General features: G+C 32.0%; 1 protein-coding gene and 1 non-coding gene across 8 annotated transcripts in view; one reads left to right on the forward strand and one right to left on the reverse strand.

Moving 5' to 3' along the window:
* Nucleotides 1–12907, forward strand: part of CadN (neural cadherin) — a 583020-nt gene that overhangs the window by 365221 nt on the left and 204892 nt on the right. The window lies entirely within an intron of this gene.
* LOC149424301 (U4 spliceosomal RNA) lies at nucleotides 4551–4690 on the reverse strand. Its single transcript, XR_016302153.1, has one exon. It is a non-coding gene; the product is annotated as a U4 spliceosomal RNA (small nuclear RNA).

A 12907-nucleotide genomic window follows, 5' to 3' on the forward strand; every position in this document is an offset into this window, starting at 1 on the left:
ACGTGTTTAAAATTTTACACAACTGATAAACAACCATTTATGAATGACAAAAGAGAGGTAAGCGGTTATCTATTAGTTGTGCAAAAATTTAAACAATTTTATTAGTAAAGCCCTCGACATAGGTTCATTTAAACAAACTTACTAACCATCACGCCGTTTCCCCGCAGGGGTAGGCAGAGAGGACAGACCGCCAAACAACTCGGTCTTGGCACATAATCCTTGCCTCATTTACATTCATTCATCGTCGCATACATACTCTTCTATTATTCTGGCTCTTGACATGGCCTGACACAAGTATCTGATTCACTTGGTCGTGCCATGTCTTCCTTGGGCGTCCCCGACTTCTGCTACCATTCATATTTGCATCGTGTATTCTCCTATATTCTGTTAAAATCTATACCAGACCTGATTCCAATTAACATCATCGTAAAATAACATGTGAAATTAATTAATTATTTGTGTACATTATTAATTGCATAATTGTATATTTTTTTAATTATATAATTATTAATCGTGTATTTTTAAATTGTATAATTATTAATTGTATAAATTATTGATTGTAAAATTATTAATTGGACAAATTATTAAAATGGTTTAATTTTATAATATTAACTTTAATAAGTGCAGTAAAATTATTTTTGTGGAGAATGATGCACCGAAGTTTCTTTATAATGCTTTATACATTTATTTGCTCGTATAGTTACCAATTAATGTGCGATTTGAGAAAAAAATTAAAGCTTCTCTGGACCACTTAAAAAATTATAATTTATTTAACGAAAAGGGTGAATATTCGAGGACAATGTCTCTTAAGAAAATTAATTGTACCCTATTCATGATTTTGTTCCTTATAACGATATATTATTTTTTTCTTCAACAATTATTCATACCATTTATTCCTTTCATAATAACAGGACAAAGGGGGATGCGTGAAAACCTATTATCATTTTGTGAAATAACAGAATTAGCCTGATAGGTGCTCGTGGGTACGTGATATATTAACTATTTTTAGTTATTACGCAACGTAATTATTTTCAGAACACTTCAAATTAATTTAAGGGGAATTAAGTGGTATTGATTTTTCTCACGTTAGGACGTAAATTCCATAATTTTATAATCAACACTGGTAAGGTTATATTCATTTTACTTCGATAAGCACTCAATTACTTAAATACATAATATTGTAAATATATATAAAGGAGTTACTGCTCGTGTTTGAAGTTGTTCAAATTCGGCTTAGCCTTGTTTGATTAAATTTAATAGAGCATATCTGCGGTAACAGATTTTAATCTTTCATTAAATAATGTTATTAAAGGCTTGAAGAGGTATTAGTTTTTGTTGAAAGGATTTCGATACATTACATAAATATTAATAATCCATAACACTAACAGTAATCCTAACACTCGGCTAATTTTGATGGTGCTCTTTTTGAAAATTATTATCACCCTCAAAAGCTACAAAACCAGAAAATATCTGAAATTAATTTAATCACCTTGAAAATACTCGGAGAATGAGCAATACGCCATTATAACGCAGGCCGTTAATAAATCTTAAAGCAAATCATGAATACTTGGTTATTGGTTAATAATGTTTTAAGTACTTTCGCGAAGTAATGATATATTCGCATCGCCATTAATTGTTGTTTATAATGCGATAAAGCCTCTAATCAAGCAATAATCGTATTAGGGGCTACAATGGGTGTAAACGCGGAATTAGCATATGGAGGTGATACTCCAGCAGTACAAGTATTCTGATTGGCCCTTCAGGGTGTTCGCAATAGAACGCAATTGGGGCTGTATCCAGGTAGAATTACAGACGTAATTAATTTATTACTCTTTGGTGCTTTTATTACGAGCGGCCCCAGGGACCGCTGATTTACAAAGGTACATGTTCTTCATTCTACAATAAATCGCATTCAAATGGTACAATTTTCCTGTACAACCAACATAAATATTGTACGATTATCATCGAAGCAATGATGTGTCAACTACATTGAAAGTAATGGCGTTCCTGTCGGTTCCGTAATATATTTAACACACTAGAATTTCAAAAATGTATTTGTCAGCCGTAGATGCCCGGAAAATACGTGTTCCGCCGAATATTTGGCCGTTTATTTTGGAATTGTAGAAATTCGGTACAAAATTCATACGGTGGTCGCAAAGATTTAAGTAAAAGTCGTACTGTCGTATCGCATCGCATCATATCGATTTTCATGTTTCTGGTTTAATACCTTACCTTTTATTTTCACTATTTCTAATAGCCGCGTAATAACGTAAAAGATTTTTCTTAGAAATAAATACAAGTGGTTCATTTCTCAAACGAAACGCACATAGTGCTTGGTATATTGGTTTCATTTTCCAGTAATAAACCACTATCCCTTTATAAAATCCAATCATTTTGGCTTAACCGAGAGTCGTTCGTGTCAAAAATGATTGATACGAATGATTTTGCAAAAATTAATTAAATTTTTGTGTCAACAAAAAAACACAAAATACTTTTTGATTTATTATTTTGCCTTATGTGCGCTGGTCGATTAAAACCACAACGTGGATGAAAGAAGCTGAATCAATTAACGTCAGACATTAAGTCAGTGATAGACCGATAATGCCTCCAGAGACTTCATTTCCGCACATTACAATACGTTCTCCGAAGTTCCTTACCATCTCTGGATAATGTTCAGGTCAGCATTAGGCCCGGATGAAGAGTTGAACCATTCTCTGCCTTTTTTTACGTAATATATTATTCCCTCGGAATGTAATGTAATTGAAACTCTCGAGATAGTTTAAAAGATACTTTTTGTAATCTGATCAAATTATCCTTTTTACAAACTTTGTGTAGAGATTTCCGGGCTCAAAGGATTCAGATTCTCAATTTGATTTGGCAGGTGATAGTACAAATGACTATATAGGAAGGAATATTTTAATTCAAACATGTACCTACATATATTGATGTTGAGCAAATGTTTGGGGACATATTTATGTTTCATGAAGTTTCATGATGCAAATTAAATTTCTTAAAATAATTTCGAAGCACTTGACATGAAGAAATTTCTTAAAATTATTTCGAAGCACTTGACATGAAGAAATTTCAACACGATGATTAGATCCATTGTTAACGTAATATTATTATTATTACATTATTTCCTACAAACTCGTATATTATTTAAGTAAGCTCACATCGTCGTGTGTGCTAATAATTTTAAAAACCTATGAAGATACATAAAAATTTACATTTTTTGGCAAACATAATATATCTTTAAATTTAAGTATATTCGATCACACAAAACATCAATATTTGAAGCAGACATACTTTATTAATTCCTTTTTAAAATTCATCATTATTTTCAATCTCAGCAATTTCATTCGGGATTTTGTTATAAAGTTTGACGACCTGGTATATAAGAGATTTCTGGGTGCTTGATTTCTTTCTTGTTGGCAATCTAATTTGCTTGCATGATGCGTGTATTCCCCGCTTACCTCATCTTATCCATGATTCTTCGGTATCAATCTCTTTTTCCCTCTCTTATGCCGGTTGTATTTAGATTATATTATAGAGTCTGCCCTGAAGAAGGCACTATAATATTATCTTAAACTATTATTGTATTTTATCTAAATTAGCTATATTTTTAATCTAACCATATTGTAAAATAAACAGTAGCCAGCTTATCAAAGCGTTTATATTACACTGTTATGCGTGAGATACAAATAAAAATAAATAACAATAATTCATTTCAGTTTATTCTGAAAGCGCTTATCTTTCAATGGAATTGATAAATCCGTTATCTAAAACACGTAAATTAAACAATGTATGACTGTGTTGCATCCACGCTCCGCAGATCACGCCCAACGTACGTGAACTGACTGTGTCACGTTGTCCGGCCATGGGGACAATTGTTACTAATTCATCCCCTCTCAACTACCCCTTTCTACTGGGATCAGCGTTCAGGAAGATAACTTATTTGCATACAACAGACACCTAAATGCGCGAAGCCATCCGCAGCGGCAGAAAATAATATCAAACAACATTAATTCATACGTGATGTTCCCCGTGTCACGTGCCGCTGTATACACGTGATGGAAAACTAAACTGATGTAAACTGAGCGCACGGGAAATATTACCCCACACAATTCTACGTAAAAATATTTGCCGCTGTTCGTTTTCGCTGTTTAACTTCTAGACTGTAATACTCTTAAAATATTACTCTTCCTATCACGGGGATTAAAACGAAGCACACATTCCTATCTTCTTCATAATATGATATTTTATTATATTAATATCTCGTCTTTATGGTCTAACTAACTTGTTTTATTATTTGAGTAGAAGTTACTAGCCAGCTTTGCACGTGTCTCATATAAATTTATTTAATCGTTTTTAAACACGATAAATTTTTATTCATCATATATTTTATCGTGTTTTGTGCTCAAGTTGAATAATAAATAATTGTAGAACTTGAATGTGATATTATTAGTAATAGAATAATTAGTTTTTTCGGAAAGTTGACAGCAAATCTTAAAATATAACTTACATATAATAATAAGAATAGAATCTATGCCAATTATAAACTTTCTGCTGATATTGAATTAAATTAGTGTGACAATATTATTTATTATTATTTTATTAAAAAGTTTTCAACTAGCAATAATCGCACCTCGGATAAACCTCATTGGTTACGATATCGCCACTGCGCAAGTGACAATATTATTTATTATTATTTTACTACAGGATATTATAATTTTTTTATCTTATTTTGAGAAGTTCTGTAATGAGCGTTGGTTTAATGAATTACTTACTTTGTTATACGGCTTTGCCCGAGTTGGTTTTCAGTCGATTTCAACTCATCGTTTAATTCTCCCCTTTCGATTTGTTTTGCCGAAACATTAAAAAAATAACTTTCATGGGAATCCATAAAATAATAATGAAGATTGTCTGTGGAGGGGGGCTGCGTGGCGGACACCGGGAGGATGGCGTGGATTTTATTTTTATTCAAATCTATAGTTTTATTTCCAGCTGTCATGAAATTTTGTACACCTAACCTTCAAAACAAGAGGGAGGTCGCTGTCCATATCCAATTTCTGGGCAACGGGACTTCAGGTAGTTGAAAATGTAAACCAACTGGTTTCGTTTCGGCATGAACCTTCACATAAGAAACACAAGTATAGAAAAAAATGTTTTTTGATTTACAGTAATATTCAGATAATCGTATAAACAGTATTAATGTATATAGTAGATTTCAATAAAAGGACAAAGACAGATATCAAATTAATTCCAGTACACGGAAAATAACTCGATTTACCCCCCCCGCCCCTCCCCCGCTGCGTGGGGTCTTTCTGTGCGCCCTGTTGAATGATTGCCAGCCACTGACAATATCAGAGTGAATTTTTTATTTACAAAAGCAATCTTTCAAAATGTTGAAATACTGAAATGCAAGGCTGACATCCTATCCATAACTTACTCGATTTTTTAGAAGATGAGAAAGAGGAAGGTGGAGAAGTATCTGGCTATTGATATCTGATCACCAAACACGACTAATAGCATTTCATTCAACGTTTCATTTTTTAATGGTGGTCTTTCACCAGGGCAATACGGCGAGCTTACCTTTCACTCTGAAGCATGCCGCAAATATGTTGCATGTCGTTTTAAGTGAAAAAAAAATAAAGTTTACTTGCGCTTGTTGGAATTTGAAGCCGCGACATCCGGATTCGTATTCGAGAGCTTTCTTATCCTTTTATTGACAACTATCGTTACATAAAAAGTCAAATAAAAGATAAAATAAATCTGTTTTGAGGAGGCGAATAAAACACGCTTTCCAAGAATGTGATATTTAAATCAACGTTACCATGCCCATTTTTAAGAGTTTTTTTTTGTTTATTTTGCTCGGCTCTTTTTTTATTTATATTAATCTTTTTTTTGATAATTTTACGTTTTTGGAAAGAATCATACTTACCTTATTTTGTGTGGACTTACGGTATCTTTGTGTTAAGCTGTTGCTATTCGTAATTGTGTATTTCCCTCGAATAAAATTACAAGTAGGTACACAAATTAAATGTAAGGTACCAATGTATTTTTTTTTTATATTAATCAATCTTCGCTGACCAGTGAAAATTACGGGATATAAAAATAAAATTAATGTTTGGAAACGCTTGGAAGGCAACTACGCTGACATTTACACACCAACTATTCTAAGAATGACTGAATACATTATTTATTAATGTACTGAAAATCCACTTGAGCGATTTTTGGCATATTATGCCAAGTGTGCAACAACTTTTGAGCGATCTGTTGCCATAATGAGCCAAATTTATAAAACCTAAATATGTGTGACAAGCCTTGAAATCTATGTGAACTCATTAACTTTAAATAGCAGTAAGCAGTTTCATGTTTCCATATTCGAGGAATGGTACTATTTAAATAATGCAGTGTATATATATATGACATTAATCGCTCAAGTGGGTGTAAGTATTATGTATTTTTAATTTTCATAATTAAGCACACATTTTTGAATGTAATATATACACAACTAAAATTATATAGCTTATTGTAATAATTGTGCTCTTAATTAATATTAATGTTGATACAATTACAGCGTGATATAGATTTCGAAGAGCAAAACCCAAAATAACCTAAATGAAAATAACATGATACCTATTTATAAAATGATTATTTTATAAATATTTAAAAGAAGAAGACTATATGATAAAAAAATATGAACTTGACTCTTACCAGTTTTTATTTTACAAAAAAAAACATCCTTTCTTTTGAATATGACGACACATGAAACGGAAAAATTCTCATTAAAATATTTTTAGTGTTCTTACATTGATCGGGATCTATTCATTTTTCATTCTCTACGTCACGCATAAGTCCTTTTGGGCTATCCTCAAAGATAGGTCGCATATTCGGGTCGAAAGCAATTATTTATGAAGCTACATTTGCCAGGAAACCTATCATTCTTGTCCACGTAATGAAACGCTCGACCGATTTCTATTTTGACACTGATCGTGGCCGCAAGCGGCACTAGAATTTATCGACAACGATAATTTTACGTACGATCTCTTTACCCTTTTTTTCAAATATGTTTTCTTTCTGTTAACCTATTTAATTCGTATAAAAATAACCTAGATTTAACAATTTTTGCATAAATTTTAGAATGAACTGAATTTTAATTTTTTTCATATTCAGATACATAAATTACCCCGAGTTTACGCGCAGGATAATAAATTTGACGTTACACGTTGTGCTTCATATATTGTTCATTTTTTTTCCAGTTCACCGCGTTTATCATTTTGCTGACTTATTATAATAGATAAAACTATTTTCCTGTGCCGCGCACATTATTCCGATATTTCGTTGGTAAAATGGCACGTTGGTTTTCCCTGTTTGTAGTGAACTCGCGCATATTTTATTTTATCCATAGAGAAACGTGCCTTATCATTATTTCATTCCCAACCGCTGCAACCATTACCAACTTTTCGCTTATAATTAAGCGAGCACTTAACATTACTTCTCCGTGTTGAGATGTGAAGTGCGAGGTGTCAGGTGTGAGGTGTGAGGTATGAGGTATGAGGTGTGAGGTGTTGTCTCAGGGTTGTCTCGCTCGACATATTTTCAAATAATTTATTCGAGTAGTAACTGATGCTTACACAACCAAAGTAAACACTTACAATACTTATTTTGTTAAAATGTATTACTTATGTACCTATATCAAACGTAATTTGAAAATTAAATACTCTATTCCTGTATCACTCAACCTTACAAGTTTACAAAGAGGATACCCTAAACAAAACCCTACAATTCAAAAACACAGCAAATCTGAGGCAAAAATACATGTTACCAATCCCGATTTGTAAAAAAACGTAGGGTCAACAAAATTACAAATATTTAGGAACAAATTTCTTCAATAAATTGCCAAAAAATATAAGATCACTTAATGATAGATTCAAAGAATTCAAAACACAATGAAAAAAATATACTGAAAACAATAAAAAAAACTAAAAAATTAATTAAAAAATAAATCAAAAAAACTAAACAAATAATACCTCATCCCATACACACGAAATGCTTATTATGGGAGTACAAAAAAAATTGTAAATTGTCTAACTACCCAGTTAGACTCGAGAATAATTCTCCGCTAACCGAGAATTGTAATTAGTTAATTAAGATTGTTGTGTATTATTTTCTTATATTTTATCTTATACTATTAAAAAAATATATATCTTAACAAAATTACGTTTGATATAGGTACCAAAATTACATATTTTAACATTTATCGAAACGTTTGTTACAACGCACAATGGATCATCGATGTCATCTAGCGAGCTTTCACCTTCTTCTGATCTATTAAAAAGAATTTTCATCAGGAAGTAAATAATACTCCACAAGCATTTGGCAACGTATGTAGGGTTTGTTTTTCGCTCATCACGAATCTTTATGAGTGATTGGAAGGACGGAGAAAGATTATTTCGATCAGTCACGTCTCACGCCTTTAAATCGTTCAATCCTTTGTTATTTCACGTGCTCAAAGTCATTATGACCTGACGCAGAAATTAAGAATAAATCTTTACTTTTTTACCATATCTGATTCATTCTATAATATTGCTATCGGAAATTTAAAAAGCACTAGAAATTTACATAGTACCTGAAACTTGCAGAATGTAATAAAATTTTACTGTCGAAATTTTTAAATAGCTGTTATCCAAATAATGGTTCTGCAAATTTACAAATTTGAATGTGATATTTATAAAACCACTGATAATTAAATTTTTGAACAAAATTATTTACATAGATATTTTAATTTCGTGATACCGCTCAGGAATTTTATTTTTACGGGTAAATACGTGGTTCTTTTGCGAACTTCCTTCAAAAACCATACAATTAGAGCTAGACGTAAAACAGGGACTTCAACGACCCTTATTCATATTTTGTCATGTTGCCAAATTGACCTCTCTCATCACTGTAATTTTATTACGTAAATGTGTCCAACAGACAGCAACCATAATGGATTATTCTAAGACGTTGAAATATGTGGAAGCTTTTCTTTTTTCATGGATAAAAAATACTGTTTGTATAAAATACCAACGCGTTCCATTCGTTCTTGCTCAAAGGAATGCATATAATGTACACTTTTGTTGTTATTACTCATTACCACCTCTTTTGTTGTCACTTTTTTGTTAAGGTTTAAATTAAAAGCCTTTGTTCGTGCCGCGTAATGACCGGCCTCCTGCTGAACTGAATTGATAAATCACACTGCAGTCCCGTAGATATATTTTTCATTCTGATACAAATTTATATTTAGGAAATATTTCATTTACCAATTGCCATCGCCATTTTTCTTTTGTGATGGATCAGACCAAATTTTCACTTTGTCTGTACACAAACACTTCATAAATTATCAAACGAACTAGAATATATTTTGTTAAAAACATTGATATCATTCTAGTTTTTATTAATGAATCACCAATTTTTTTCAACAATTTTCACTGAATTCGTTTTTTTAATAATCCATTTATTTATTTATTTAATATCAACGGTACAAATATACCATACATTATAATTCATGTCGCAGAATAACAATTAACTGTGACATTTGATCATAAAATAACGACAGAAAGTTTGAAATGAAGGAGAAACAAGTAATAACTGTAATAACAAGCATAACTCGGCTACTCTTTTTTAATTTTATCTGTCTTCTTCTTTGTTAGATTTTTTAAATAATTAATAATACGTATTTGAAAGAATTGTGGAGTTTTTACTTTATTATGTAAGCAATTAATAAAATTTACTAATTTATGGTAAAAATAAAACCAACAAAACCGGCCTTTGTGGTCGAGGGGTTAGGTTCTCAACAAGCAAGCTAAGGTCGCAGGTTAAGAATCCGGCGTGCGCAAGTTAATTTTATTTATTATATTTAATTTTAAATAAATTACTCATTTAAAAACATAATGTATAGTATATTTACGGACGTTCTAGAGTCGAAGATACTCTTAGTATCGCCCTGGTGTAAGACCACCATTCAGAATTGATACGCGGTTTAAAATTCTTTTATCAGTGTTTGGTGACAGATCTGAATATTCAGGTACTTCCCTCCTTTCCTTTGCCCCATTTCCTTATCCTCCCTACTACTTCAAGCTTCACAACATACCCCAATTGGGGATGCCACAGTCTCATTGGCTCCAGACGGTCTGTAACAGTTGGGACTCTTGTATCAGTTTTCCCAGACTTTTTATTTGAGTTTCATTGCCATTTTAAATAGTAAATTTTTCCTCAAAAAAATATAAATTTTAGGAAACATTTTAAAATGTTTTTCACGCATATTACAAAAATCAATATAAAATTAATTAGGGACGTCGTTTACTTAAGAATTTCATTACGTCGAAATTATAAAACTCTGTTTTATTAAATTTCACCCAGTGGCGTGCATAAAAAACAAAGAGTAATTTTAAATTAAAGCTTTTCACCTCGACTTGTAAATCGGGCGAAGTCAGGCACTCCTTAAGCAGTAAAGATGAAAGTGTCGCCTGACATCGGCCGCCGGTAAAATAACATCACCAAAATGCATTTTTTTGTGAAGTTCAGCAAAAATATTAAAACGTTTCAGAACGTAATGTGAATAACTTAACTTTATTAATATAAAACATGGTCGAAAGAGGCTTCGCAATCAGGAGATTTTGCACTTTTTATTGGCCTAATTTATTTTTCTTGGCTTAAAAATCTAAATTGTGGCAAAGGCCAAGATGTGTTCTACTCGAAGTATTTAATTAAATCATCTTTAATTTTTTGTGCGATCAAATTTTCAAGCAAAAAACACATGATGTATTGGATCGCTTTAATCTTCTTTACAGTGTAACTCTTAGGGGGTATTTCACTATCTCTGATTATGTTCTGACCAAGCACTAATCCGCGGATTAGTCATTTTTTCGTTTTCACTATATCTGAATTACGCTAACGCTCGGGTTAAAGTTAGATTTGACTAATCAGTGCTCGAACTTCACGTTAGGCGCTATTCCTCGAATCAAAGATGGCGTCAAAACATTCCGAGTTTAACAGCTGAGAAGTGAGTCGAATTTTGTAGAATGAATTTGAATGCTTGTATGATCCATCCTGAATTATTTGATTGTGTTCAAAATAAGAAACAATGTATTAATTCGACACGAATCTATCTAAAATGACCTGATAATCAACATAACATAACCAAAAAAATGCACACTTCGCGGTGTGCGGACTGTGACGCATGACAGCCGTGGCAGTAGATGGACTAACTGCAAACATTTTGCGATATTGCCAGACTATTTCGAGTGTTATCTATCCGGAAGCTCGAAACAATGGTGAAACGGTCGCCGTTGAATAACGAAGTTATTCTGATATTTAAAGCCAGCCAACGGATAGCTAGTCAGATATTTAGCCCGACATAGTGAAATACCCCCTTAGTTGGCATGTTTGTACGGCGATATCACTATCTGTAGGTGCGCTTAACGACAGGAGATACTGCATTACTTACTAACACTAACATAATCTTACATTTACATTAGTTCACGTCAATACAACCCATCTTCTGAGCAGGTACCTAACTATGTAATTTTTCACCAAGAACAAGCGATACACTAAACCATATAACATTTGAAATCGGGCCGCTAACAGAAATACTCCATATAAATTACTCCGTTTAAATTTCAGCTTAACACCAGCCGCCTGTTTTGACTCATTTTGTTAAAACCTTAATTTTCCACATTATACATACACTGAAACCATAACCAAAAAGGTGTGCATAAGTAGGAGATTTTAAACTGTATGGCAGTTTTTATAGGCCTGATACTTTATATTTTTCTGGGCTTATAAAACGCTTAATTTATTCAAAGGCCAGAATTTAATTAAAGCATCTGAAATATTTCTAAGCGATTATATCTTAAATCCAAAAACCCATGATTTTGCATTACTTCGTAGTGCTTCGCCTTAAGGCAAATGACTTGCTTGCCACCCGCATTTCATGTCATATTAATGTGTAATCTTGTATTTTATTTGCGTACAACCCTTAACTGTGATAGGCATTTTCAGATTTTACTAATCCTTTAGGATGAGGGGTGGAAATAATTAGGTAAAGTGAACATATCAAAAGTTTCCGTTTAATCCATTTATGTAATAACATCGTGTTCAAGAAAATCGGTTCAAGAATCTGAGCTTTTAGTTTAGTATAACGCGCAAGTGGATTGATTACCCGGGGTGCGTCAAGTACTTGAGTTGGTTTATTTCAACAGTCGAAAAAACAGAAAAAATCTTACTCATGCATGTGGATGAAGCAAACAGTGTGCGTCTTTCACGCTGTGTGTCATTTAGTAATATTCACATACTTCTGTAAATAAATAGAATGATATACCTATAAATATTATTTTTAGTTTTAAAACAGCTACAACTATTTATTTTGCGTATAATAATAAAGAACTGATATTTAATTTGAAACTCTTTTAGTAATATTTCCTAAGCCTTTTAACCGAATAATCATTAAGTTTTTGCCGTGGAAACTCGTAAACTACGACATAAACCCCTTATCTTAGATAACCATACAACCCATAAACTAAAAAAAACTATAATTCAGTAATTTATTATTTATTTTGACATATAACTAATATTACTACAAAGCTATCAATGAACAACAAGCTTTTAGCAGACTTTTCAACTGATACATGAATTATGAAAGCTAACTTATTTTTTTACAACACATGTCTAATATTACATACCAATATTATAATAATATACTTTTGTAATTTTTATTTTCTTACTTTTTTCTCTTTGTGATTAAAACTCTTTATTATTCTAGCTATAATTTTATAATACTTGTTTAGGGACTGAAATGCTATTTTGCTCGTTAGAGTTGCTGAAAACTGATATTTAGTACCCAGTGTTACGAAATTCTTTTGTA

This window comes from Hesperophylax consimilis, chromosome 4, assembly GCF_061612785.1.
Source record: "Hesperophylax consimilis isolate HC1 chromosome 4, BYU_Hcon_1.0, whole genome shotgun sequence".
Classification (NCBI taxonomy): Eukaryota; Metazoa; Arthropoda; class Insecta; order Trichoptera; family Limnephilidae; genus Hesperophylax; species Hesperophylax consimilis.